Genomic DNA, 12,641 nt, shown 5'->3' with positions numbered 1-12,641 from the left:
GGTCTGGCACCTCCCAGGAACCTCAGAGAAAGGCAGAGCTGACCTCTAGGACCCTTAGGGCCTCTGGAGCTCTGGGCGTTGACTTTACCAGCATGAGGAGGAAGCTTTTTCAGGAGAAATCCACAGGAGCAGAACTGAGACGAGTTCTGAGAAGCTCATTTCATTCCTGAATCAAGGAGTACCTTGGTTTTTACTCTGTGAACTCTGGTCATACAAGTCAGTGGTTTTAAACTTTTGAATCTCCTTAGAAAAGCTCTTTAAAATGAAATGACTAGACCAAAAGGTTAGGTTGTTTTTATGGCTCAATGTATACAACTAAAGTTGCTTTCTAAAACAGGTGAGGGCATGCAAGAGTATAATGCCTCCAAACATACCAGTTTTAGCTTCTACCCCAGCTTTAATACTTAAAGAAATCCCAGTTATGTGAATGAGGAACCTCACAGTGTCTCTAATTTGCATTTCTTTGATTATATAGTTTGACCACAGTTAACAGTGTTATTTCCACCTTGGTGAGTCGCCTTTTGTTTACAGGTACTGTATGTAGTGTGCCCACGAGAACCCTAAGGTTATTAATTTGCATGAGCCTTTCATAAAATATTTACTGTTTATAGCCTCCAACAATTTTATATATATATAACTTCCACTTTTTGCTAATGACAAATACTGCATCACTATTTTATAGTGTGGTTTTAAGCAGCATTTTTCAGAAAGACTGATTTCAACTTATTCCAATGAAATAGAAATGTCAGAAGTCTCTAGGCCAACTGCTGGGCACCTGTTCACTTAAGGTTCCTGCATGTACTCACTGCTCTATCCCTATACTACACATTGTATTTACTGTACATTGTATTAGTTTCCTGACCCATAACATGAAATTTAGACTCTAACAAGTGGATTATACACTAATGATTTTCTCTCTCTGAGTCTGCACTTCCCCCCCAGGCAGGTGGCTCCTTCCCCAGGGCCTGGAGCTGGCTGCCCCACCCAAGGGCACAGGGTGAGCCCCTGGGGCCCCCAGGCTGCTGCTCCTTGAGCCTTGCTTCCTAGGAAGCCTCTGCCCCTCCCAGCTCTGGCTTCCAAACCCCCTCTGCAGCGGCCTCGCCTTGGATCTCAGGGCTGCCTTGTTGGAGTCCTCAACACGTGTCAGTGACTGTGACCGAGACGGGACAGTTCCCACAGTGAAGTACACCCTTCTTCCATTATGTATTTTTAAAGGTACTTCGCGCAGTGTCTTCGACTTTTAGGAACATTCCTGAGTAACAATTTACCTCCATTTCATCTCAAATTATGGAATGTTACTGTTTTAACCCTGAAGTTTAATTACTCTAATACACTGGAAAAAGGGTGTGTGAAAAAAGGTAGTATCCCCAAAGCTGATCACATGACATGTCACTCTATCAGTCCTATCCCTGTGTCCATCCATCTGAAATTCACATTCCTGCTCCAGCAACCTGATGTTCAAACCTCGGAAAACTCAATTTATACCACTCAGAGCCTGTCTTCTCACATGTAAAACAGATAAAATTCCTACATTACTGAACTCAAAACACTGTAAGGGTGAAATGAAATGCAAGAGGAATTTATGTACTATATATAGAGCACCAAGAAATGACAAAAAAGCTTTCAGAAATTAACTCAAAAGCAAAATATGAACATTTAGCATCACTTCAGAGGAAGTGTATGAAGTGCCCGCTCATTAACCAGCACCCCCACGTCATCTTAAGTAAATGTGAGCCTTGGCTGCCCGTTGAAGGGAAAGGAACCAAAGTCACACAATTAGCAGGAATTTCAGCATTTTTGTAAAATAAGCAAATACATATTTCCCCTGCTTTGTCATGTACATCACTGGATGTCCTCTCCTTCCTTTTCCATGTAACTTATCCTGGAGATCACCACATAGCAGGAAAGAGATATTTTATTTTTTATAGCTCCATAGTAGTCGACTGTGGGGACGTACTAGTTTATTTTTCTGTGACTTGTCATTCCTATCGTGTTACTACATTTAGACTTAATTTCCTTAACTCGGCCCATTTTAGGCCCTTACAGTTTCTGTACAATCCACGGTTGACTCCCCTGCGCTACTCTGCCCGCCGTCTACCTGACACCCCTGCATCCGCCCTTCTCACACGGAAGCTTCTCTCTCTCTCCCTCGCTGTTCCTCCCTCTTTATACAATTAGCATCATTTCCCTACATATAATCCTCCAGTGGTTTCCCATTACTAGACGAAAATTCGTATTTTTTGTCAAGGCCCACCAGCATGCAGGTCTGAACGTACCGCCTTCCTCCTCCCGGCGCCCGTCAGTCTCCACAGCCCCCCCCCGCCCCCCCCCGGGCCTGCTGTTCGTGGCCTGCACTCTGCGCACCCCCACCTGAGGAACCTGCCTGGAGCGTGTTCACAGGGCTCCCTCATTTTCAGACCGGCTCAGTGTCACTAAAGGGAGCAGCCGTCTTTAACCCTGACTTTCTTGACTGTCCATGTGCTGTCCGCCCCTAGGATCCTCTAGAATGTAGAAACCTTTGCTAGGGTAGGAGCCTGGCCTTGAGTATCACTGTTTGTCCTGCATCTGGAATGGTGCCCAGTAAATATCTAACTATTTCAGTGTACCCCAAGTCAATTAAGTTTCTCCCAATTCTCTTATAACTCCTAACATTTTACCTAATGCAATCTTCTGATTTGTCATCTAAGATCAGCACTTCTTTCAGATCTTAGAGTAGTAGTTACTCAGAATTAGAGACACAAAATCCCCCAAAAACCTAAAAGAGAAGTTCTGCTGTCCGGTGAAAAACCAATGGTGACTTTAATTTGGGATAAGAACATTTACTGTTAAAATACCTTAACTGCAAAATGACATCCTAATCAAGATATAAGAAAGCATACCATCTGAAGTCTACAGGTCAGTACAATGCATCTGTTTTTATCTGGGTCCCAGAATAAAGCATTATAATGGGAGTGTGTATGGTTTCACTTTGGACAATGGCCCATCCTAAAGACTGGGCACCTGAGTGATGCTCCAACCATCTGAAGGTACAGGGACAGTTATGAAAAGGCCTGCAGCAGAGCTCCACGCAGTTGCATAGAAATACCCCTTGGAGCGCCCTCCAGAGGTCAGGCACAGGTCCAGGGGCTTTATGTCATTACTTCTCTTTATAACACAGAGCTATAAAGCAGCACACAAACAATGACCTCATTTTTGTAGAATCAAATGTTATGTTTATATGTGTACAAAAGGTTCAGGAAGAATAAACACCAAAATATTAATAAACGTTCTGGGTGTTCTCACCATAAGCAAGTGACTTTTCTATATTTTCCAATCTTTTACATCAAATGCTTATTAATATTGTCACCAAAAAAAGAGGGTTTAAAATAGCTCCTGGAAAGAGTGAAGATCTGCTGCCCAGAGGTTTTTCCTCATAATATTGCCGGTTCCTTCCTACGCACCCCACAGGGGCAGCGGGAGGAAGGATCCCCTGAGAGAGCACCTTGAGCCAGCAAATTAGCAAAGCTCATGAGGTCAGGACACGAAAGGCTGTGTGAGCAGTTGGTGAGTAATAACAACACTGGATGACAGGACCTTAGTGTCTTTTTTCTGTTACTGAGGCCACCATGGGTTATAGTCGATACACTGTTAGATAAAGGCAAGGTGCTACACAAATTCTTTTAAGTCTGTCTGAAATCTGTACTAGGCTCTTAAGAATATCCCCTGGAAATGACTTCAAGAAACCACCTTCTGTTCCAGAAGAACAAGGCAGAGCATCATTCAAGCGTGATTCTGTGTAAGAGGCACATGGTTCAATTCTCCATCACAGAAAAGCCAGAATGTTTTACATCTAAGTAGGTATTTCCTATTTCCAGGGAAGTTGATATAAAATTGTCTGAAATATAGACATTAAAAGCAAATTCTCAGTGTCCTTGGACTTTACATTTGCTATTTTCACCTTGTTTCTATGGAAACTTAATAACAGGCAATTGCTGAAACTGAGCTTTCTCATATCAAGTTATTGAATGTGTCTACAAAATTAAAAACAATTTGAAATAGAAAATCTATCACATTAAACATAAAAGGCAATTCTATACTTTGAACCCTGTATTTCCAGCTTCTCTGGTTTACATTACTCACTACAGGCTTGTGCTCACTCCCTGGTCCTTGACCTGCCCTCTCACCAGCTTCTCACAAGGTCCCTCTGCGTCCAGAGCTCTGTTGGCTTCCATCCGAGGCCGTCAGAACACACTCCCTAAAACACATCAACTCGCACCCGGGGAAATTCCTGGTCCCCCGTGACTTCTACTTTGACTCTTACCCACTGTGATGAGTTTATAGACACAGGGGGAGCAGCCGTTGCTTCTGAGTTGTATACAGTGATTTCAAACGGGAGTAATCACGATGGGAGGATGTTAAAATGGGCTCACTTTATGGAGAAATATGAAATATAAGCTGCAATCTAAAGAGTTTGTAAGCACCACAGAAACTGAATTTGGCACATTTCCACCTGCACGTCAGCCTCTTCTGCTCAGCAGCTGTGCCACAGTCACTTCACAGTCTAAGTCTCGGTTTCCTCGGCAGCAATGGAGGGAGAGTATACACGGGCCTTATTTGCAGTTAGAAGGGCCAAAGGAGATACACATGGAAGTGAGTTGTACACCTTAAAAGAATTAAATCAGGGTCCTCTTTAGCCTCTCATCCAACACTACCCATACTAACTGGTTTATAAAATCACTCAGAGGCTTACCTGGCAGCGCCAAGCAGAGCGAGCAGAAGTTTTCACAGGTACTTACTTGCCTTGTGCTTAAAGGTACACTTAATTGATTCACATAATTTGTTCATTTATTTCACAATATTTGAATATTCTGAAAAGCGAGTACTTTTCAGTTACAAAGCCATGTGCACCATCGGGGTGAATTCACATGGCTAATTATTCTAACATTTAAAGAAATTAAAAGCTCAACTAAAGTTTAAATAGAATAAGAGCTATAGTACATTTGCTCTATGAAATAATCTCTGGCATTTACATCAAACAAATGGACCAATGGGGTTTTAACATCTTTGTGAATGTTTTCTACTTCAAAACCACAGTCTCCATTAGCTACACCGTCACTCAGGCTTATTTTCCAGCAAGTACTTCTCCCTCCCTCTCTCCTCCCTCTCCCCCCCCACCCCCCTTTAGGCACCTGGTCTTCAGAAGTTTTACCTCAACATTCCTACAGTTAGACAGGAATCTCCCTGCAGGAGGGGAGAGGACCTAGAGGGCGCCATGCAGACGAACGTTCTGAAGATATATTTGTGTCAAAGTAAATAAATTAATCAGACTCAGAGGTTTCTCCTTTGTGTAAAAAAACAAACAAAATAGTATTCTCTGTAGCACTGGCAGCACATTACACATCATTCAGTAATTTCAAGTCCCTCTCCCACCATTTCCCTCTGTATTCAAATTACAGTTGGGAGGAATAAAGCAGCTTCTAGGCAGGCAACTGAACACAGCCTACTTAAGAACACCACATAGAGTCCATGTCAGTTGTCTATTTTGAATTGAAATAATAAACTCTAACATCTTTGCAGGTGAACTGTCCTGAGTATCAACTATCTTAACAGGTGGGAGCCAGGGTATCCCCAGCCCCTACCTGGTTCCTTCATTTAAGTACCTTATGGATAAGTAAGGAGAGGGAGATGGCATGGATACTCTGAAGTTGGGGTATTCAAGTTTTCACTGACAAAACGGAGAAGATATACCCAAAAGTCTTCACAGAGGCCCACGAGACAAACAGAGCCATAAACAGGAAGGGCCAAGGACTGGAGTCTCAGGCTGGGTTGGAGTACGAACTGGGGGGTTTAGGTAGTGAACATGGAAACTGGCCAGACAGGACGGGAAGGGAATAAGGGGTGGGGACACCAGGAAGAGCCAGCTCCAGAAAAGCGGCCTCCAGGCAAGGAGCCTGAGGGGGTGGCTCCCTGCTAGGGGACCCTGGGGTCAGCACAGGACAGAGGTACTCCTGAGAGCAGTGAACACCCGCCACCTCCTTACCATCGGGCTTCTCCACGTCACTGAGGCGCAGGATAGGGTGGCAATCACAGAACAGGGAATGCAAGTTGTCAAGTTCCATGGCAGCCGTGGCTGGTGGTTCTGCCACTGAGTTCCTGGAGCCCCCCCCATACACAGGAGTCTCATATTCCCGAGGCCGCCCCCCAGCGTGCTGGCCCAGCTTGGGGCTGGCATTGGGCTTCAGGCAGCAGCAGGACAGTTTGTTCCCCATGAGGACCCTTCACTCCTTGCTGCTGTCACTGCCTTCACTCAACAGTCCCACCCCCCAACTCCCAACAGTGCCAAAGCCCTGTACAGCACAGGGGCCACTGGGCTGCCAGGCCCTGGGCAGGGCTCAAGGCCTGGCTGTGCCCCTGCTGCTGCCCCCCCTGCTGTCAGCTGTGACCGCCTCCACTGAGCTGACTAGTCTGTGAGGACGGCGAGCAGCCTGACTTAGTCCAAAGGTGTGGAGATCAGACAACTGCTGAGAATCACAGCCACCTCAAGAAGAGAGCACAGCCGAAGCTCCTCCTCCTTCCACAGCTGCTTCTCAACTGAAGGCAGTTCACCTGGTTGGCACCAGCCAACCAGAGCACATTCCATGGTCGCCTGGTTACGAGGGACCCATTCCGCCCAGAGTTCCCTCCAGGCCCCCACCTTACAGGGAAGGCAGTGGTTCAGGATGCCCCCTCCCTGCCCTGCACCCACTCCACCCCCTTACCAAGGGCACAGATCTGGCCTGGTCTCAGCTTCCATACATAATTGCCTAACCAAGTCCAATTTGTAGCGGGAAAGCTACAAATGTATTGGCTATGGCATTGGGGTGAAGCAGTGAACAGGAAGCGAGGAAGTGAAGACAGCAACTGAGGGCTTCTCTTCCTGAGCATTTGGCTGAGAAGAGAGATGTGGCAGTAGTGAGAGGGAAAGACACTGCTAGGATATGTTTATTCTTAGATGAAAAATACATGTATATTTATATGTTAAAGGATAAGAGCCAATGCAGAAAAAAACAGAAGTTAGAGGAGCCGGGGGAATGAAGGGAGCAAGGCCCCCGTGAGCAGGAGGGATGCACCCAGAGCAGGGACGCATGAGCTCTGGAAGGACGGAGAGGCCAGGAGGGAGCAGACCTGTGCAGCCACAGTGACATTGCTGGTAGAGGGGAGACTTAGGAAGAGCTCGTCAGATGACCTCTGTCTGTCTTTATTTTAATAGGCTCCTACAGGGAAAGCCCCTGAGAAGGAGAGGGTGAGGTGTCCAGAAGTGTGCACTTTAGAAAAGCTGAAAGTACCCAACAATACCCAAATAATATCTTTCCTCAAAGGTGGGCGGGCTCAAAAGAACTTTGAGCAAAACCAAGGAGCTCTACTATAAACAGATGTCACAGAAGTAGAAGAGAAATCTAATTATTTCCCCAAATAATTAACAGGAATAGCACCAACTTTTGGAGAAGAGTAGAGAAAATTTTAAGAAACAATGACATGTAATTGAAAAAAGTGTGAACATTTACAAGCCCTTTAATCACATATGTGCCAAAAAAAATAAAAAGGAGCAGAGGGAGTGTTCCCCTTTATTAAAAGGACAGCAGGAGGGAAAGGTCAGCTCAAAAATCAGGGAAGCAGAGACTATTAATATTTAATAGTTTACAAGATGTAAGTAAGGTTTAGTGACAAGAACTAGTGACATATTAAAATGTGGAGACCACAGTGGAGTGGGAAGAGCTCGATGAAGTTCAGTTTCAGTAAACAACATGGAGTTAAATCCTTAGGACCTAGTGACCGAATTTCATGGTGATAATATTATTGTCTAATGTCCTAGGAATGTCATTAGATACCATTCTGGATGACTCTTGTACACTTGATGGATGCCTAAGATTATGTGACAAAGTAGCGCCTGCATTTATCAACAGATCCACACAAAAAGAAATGCATGACCTTGAATATTAAAGAATTTTAAACTTGCTAAGCCAAAAACTAATAGAAAGAATTATCAAGAAAGTAGATTTTACAAGATTTTGTTTGAAGGAAACACTGCAGAGCAGTAAGAAAAAAATCCTCTACTTCTATAACAGTAGCAAATCAGGGAGAGCAAAAGGAAGCTAATAGGAGTGATATGATTTGAGTTAGGGCAGAGTTTGATTTTGTGACAGAATCAGAGACCTTGGTTTTGCTCCTGATGGCTGAATATCTCCGGTGAGGACTTTATGATCATTGTTTAACATGGTCTGGTGTGAACTCATTCACTCACTCATTCAATACCATTCAATACCTGAGCCTTTACAACAGCCTACATGCATTCTTAGGTTCTGGGGATGTTGCTTTGACCAAGATAAACAAGGTGCCTATTGTCATAAAATTTATTTCTAGTAGAAGGGTCAACACACAGTGTTGCCCATCACACCACAAACTCATGGCTCAGGATGGCTATTGATCTCCAGCTATTCTGTCTTCATTACAGACAGCAGGGCAAAATGATAAGGGACATTTTTTTCCAGAATATCCACATAGCACAATGCTTATATATTACTGCCTTAAAGACTAGTCACATGGCCACACCTAGCTGCAAGAGAGGCTCAAAATATATAATCATATAACTAAGACAGAAGACAAAACTGATTATTGGAAAGTAACTAGCACTCTATGCCACAATATGTAAGAAAAGATTAGAAAAGTTTCAACTTCAGGAATAATCATGATAAAATTTCATAGCCCTTTGTAAGCATAAGTGAAAAATTTATACCAGCAGGTCTGTAATAGTCTTTTCTGAAGCAAACAGGACAGGAACAGTGGAGAGGGGTTTAAGCTATAGAATGAAACTAGGTTACATAGAAGAAAGATTCTCCTGCAGTCAAATAATCAGGATTACATAGAACATGGGTATTGAGACTAATAGGGGTCCAGCCTGAGTATTATAACTAGTGGTTCTTACAGAAGAGGATTTTGCGTGTAAGTAACATGCACATTTTTCCAGGGCTGACTGCATCATCATCATCTTATTCTCAAAGGCATATATAAACAAAAATGCTAAGAATTACCATACCTGATTTGATGGGGAACAACTCTCATTCCCAACTTCAGAAAATTATAATCCGGATTTGTTAGGAAGTAGGGCATTCGATGATGTTGATATTCACATTTTAGTGAACTGTCCAGTGCCTCTTCCAACCTGTCTCTTTCCAAGCCTTCTGAACTCTTTTCCCATCTTCTGTCTTCTCATAGCATGTAGGTTTCTTTCTGCCAAGTGAGTCAATTGACATGAGAATTTTAATTTATTTGATATGATGCTCTGAAAAAATAATAAGGGTGTTCGTTTGCCAGACCATCAGGGCATTAATGTTTATTGGACAGGTCAGTGTCAGCCCCAAAGGTCCACTGTGATTATAGTCCCAAATCTCGGGGCATTTCATGAGGCCAGTTCTAAGATAGGCTTCCAGTGTTAGAGGAGGGCTTTCTCTTTTTCCTTTCCTTCCTTTTCACTTCCTTTTAGGTGTTCAGTTAGTATATTAAAGAAGTATCAGTAGAAAAAATGCCCTTCGTCTCTCTGGTGAGTTCAGTGAGGTGTATGTGCATCACATATTTAATGGTATCTAGCTGGCTTTAATATACCCCCTTTAAAAGAAATAACCTGCTGGCCTGTAGAGTTTATGATGAGAAATCAGCTGACAGCCTTATGGGAGCTCCTTTGTAGTTAACAGCTTTTTTTCCTCTTGCTGCCACTAACATTCTCCCTTTACCTGGGATTTTTGGCATTTTAATTATGTGTTTGGGTGTGGGCCCCTTTGGGTTCTTCTTGCTTGGGACTCTCTGTGCCTCCTAAACTTGTGTGACTTTTTCTTTCATTGGTTAGAGAAATATTCTGCCATTATTTCTTCAAACAGGTTCTCTAACCTTTGCTTAGGTTCAACCTCTTCTGGAACCACTATGATGCAAATATTGTTACGTTTCATGTTGTTCCACAGCTCTCTTAAACTATACTCCTGTTTTTTAATTGTGTTTTCTTTGGGTTCTCTAATTGTGTGATTTTTTTCCACCCTGTCCTCTAATTTGCTGATCTGATCCTCAGCTTCCCCTAATCTGCTGTTCATTCCTTCCAATGTTTTTTTTATTTTTTATTTCTACTATGTCATTTTCAATTTCCTTCATAGTTTCTATATCTTTTTTCATGCTGTGGAGCATCATTATAATCAGTATTCTGAACTCCGTATCATCAAGTATTCAAGGTAATGCAAAACAAGGATCTGAAACCAAGAATACTCTATCCAGCAAGGCTATTATTCAAAATAGATAGTAAAGCACGGCTGGGCATGGCTCAGCAGTTGAGTGTCCACCTAAGATCCAGGCAATCAGGGTTCGATTCCCGGTCAGGGCACATGCCCCGGTTGTGGGCTGCAGCCGATCAATGACTCTCTCTCATCACTGATGTTTCTATCTCTCTCTCTCCCTCTCCTTTCCTCTCTCTGAAATCAATAAAGATATATTTAAAAAATAAATAAATAAATAAAAATAAAAATAAAAAAGGAAATCCTGTGACATGCTACAGAATGGATAAACCTAGACATGATGCTACGTGAAATAAGGCAGGCACAAAAAGAAAACTACTGTGTGATTCTACTTAGATGAGGTATCTAAAGTAATCAAACTCATATAAACAGAAAGTAGAATGGTGGGTTGCCAAGGGCTAAGGGATGGGAAAAATGGGAGTTGTTTATTAGGTATAGAGTTTCAATGTTACAGTATAAGCAAGTTCTGGAGATCACAGGACGATGGAAGGCCAAGACGGGGGTGTAGGGAAACACTGGACTCGCCTCCTCCCACAACCACATACAAATTACAACTAAACCACAGAACTACCGTTCAGAACCATCTGAAATCTGGCTGAATGGAAGTCCTAGAACTAGAGAATTAAAGCAGCAGCCACACTGAGACTGGTAGGAGGGGTGGTCTGACACCCACGTGTGGCATATTTTTTAATCAAGAGGGATACCTTGGCTGTGGAGGTCCCCCCATGAGGATCAAGGGGTCCCAGTCCCACTCCAGACTCCTCAGTCCAGGGTTTCAGTGCCAGCAAGAGAAGTCCCCAAATTCTGACTGTAAAAACCATCAGGGATTGGGGCTAAGTGAGACCAAGGCTGCTGGAGTCCCAGGCAGTTCCTCTTACAGGGCCCACACAGACTTACTTACTCAGATTCACTCCCTCTGAGCTCCGGCACTGGGACAGTAGCTTGAAAGGCACCAGGGACATACAGAGGGGAACTAAATTGTCTGACCTCAGTAAGAATTGGGGGGCAGCTTTCTCCCAGACAAAAGTGCTGGCAGAGGTCACTGTTCCTTTGCTGACACCTCCCCTCCACAGTGCCTTCAGGCAGTCGCCATATCTGAGACTCCATCAACCTGGCCCACACTGTTCACCACCCCTGGCTGGTGATTCCCAGAGACCCCACCCTATCCAATTTGCAACCCAACCCAATTTGCAGTGGTTTTTCCATAGGAATAGCCTGTCCTAGCTCAGGCTTCAGACTTTCCTAAAATATCTCAAACAAACAGCAGATGGCCTCAGCCTGCCCCATACCTCTTGCTAAGTGGTCCTAGGCCCAGCACTAGGGGCAGCAGGCCTTGGTTCATAGCTTGGCCTCTCCTAGGGACCTCCAAGCCCAACACAAGTACCAGCACCTGCAGATCACTCTGCAGATCGTTCTGTAGCTTGAGCCAGGTGGTCCCAGGCAGAGCACAGGAGGTAGCTGACTTTGCACCTCCCAGGTGGCCCCAAAGATAGTGCACCCCGTAGTCAGCTTCAGACCAGATTACAACCCTACCACATCCAGGAGCAGCACACTCAAGGGGCAGACTCGGTGAACACCAAAGGCCCACTGAATTAAGTCCTGCTCCAAAGAGGTATCTCCTGCATAGCAGCTCTTCCACTGTAGTCACAGCTGGTCTTCACAGCCAATTGGCGTGGGGGTCAATCCCTCCCACTGATGGCAACAGTAATCAAGACTCAACTACAACAGGACAGTGTACAAAGCACACACAGGGGCACACCTAGAGTGCCCAGCTCAGGTGACTGGGGAGGCTGAGGCACTGGGCCCTACAGGGCACCTAAAGGACACAAGGCTACTCTACCAATTCCAGAACACCTTTCAGCTCTACCTAATACATAGAAACAAACACAGTGAATCAGCTAAAATGTGAAGACAAAGAAACATGTCCCAAATGAAAGAACAGAAGAAATCTCTAGAAAAAGAGCTAAATGAAACGTAAGCAAGCTATCTCCTGGGTACAGAGTTCAAAACAATGGTTATAACGATGCTCAAGGAACTAAATGAGACCTTTAAAAAACTTAGTGAGAACTTCAGGGAACTTAGTGAGAACATCAATGAGCCCAACCAGTGTGGCTCAGTGACTGAGTGTCGAGCCATGACCCTGGAGGTCACAATTTGATTCCCAGTCAGGGCACACGCCCAGGTTGTGGGCTTGATCCCCAGTAGAGTGTGTGCAGAAGGGAGACGATCAATGATTCTCTTTCATCATTGATGTTTCTCTCTCTCCCTTCCTTTTAATGAAATCAATAAAAAAAAAAAAAAAGGCCAGTTAGAAATGAAAGAAGTACAGAGTCCCAAACAAGATGAACC

The 12,641-nt window shown here is 44.1% G+C and overlaps 1 protein-coding gene across 1 annotated transcript in view; it reads right to left on the bottom strand.

The window, feature by feature from the left end:
• The window catches only part of LOC148094325 (cyclin-Y-like protein 1), a 41,787-nt gene extending 32,724 nt beyond the window's left edge, over window positions 1–9,063 (bottom strand). Inside the window, exon 1 of the mRNA XM_087815757.1 lies at window positions 9,053–9,063. The gene's annotated coding sequence lies outside the window, so the exon portion shown is untranslated. The remainder of the gene's footprint in view (window positions 1–9,052) is intronic.
• Between the last annotated feature and the right edge of the window lie 3,578 nt (window positions 9,064–12,641).

Source organism: Miniopterus natalensis, chromosome 1 (genome assembly GCF_054644295.1).
Source record: "Miniopterus natalensis isolate mMinNat1 chromosome 1, mMinNat1.hap1, whole genome shotgun sequence".
Classification (NCBI taxonomy): Eukaryota; Metazoa; Chordata; class Mammalia; order Chiroptera; family Miniopteridae; genus Miniopterus; species Miniopterus natalensis.
The sequence above is the reverse complement of the archived record's forward strand: the minus strand, read 5'-3'. Positions and strand labels throughout refer to the sequence as shown.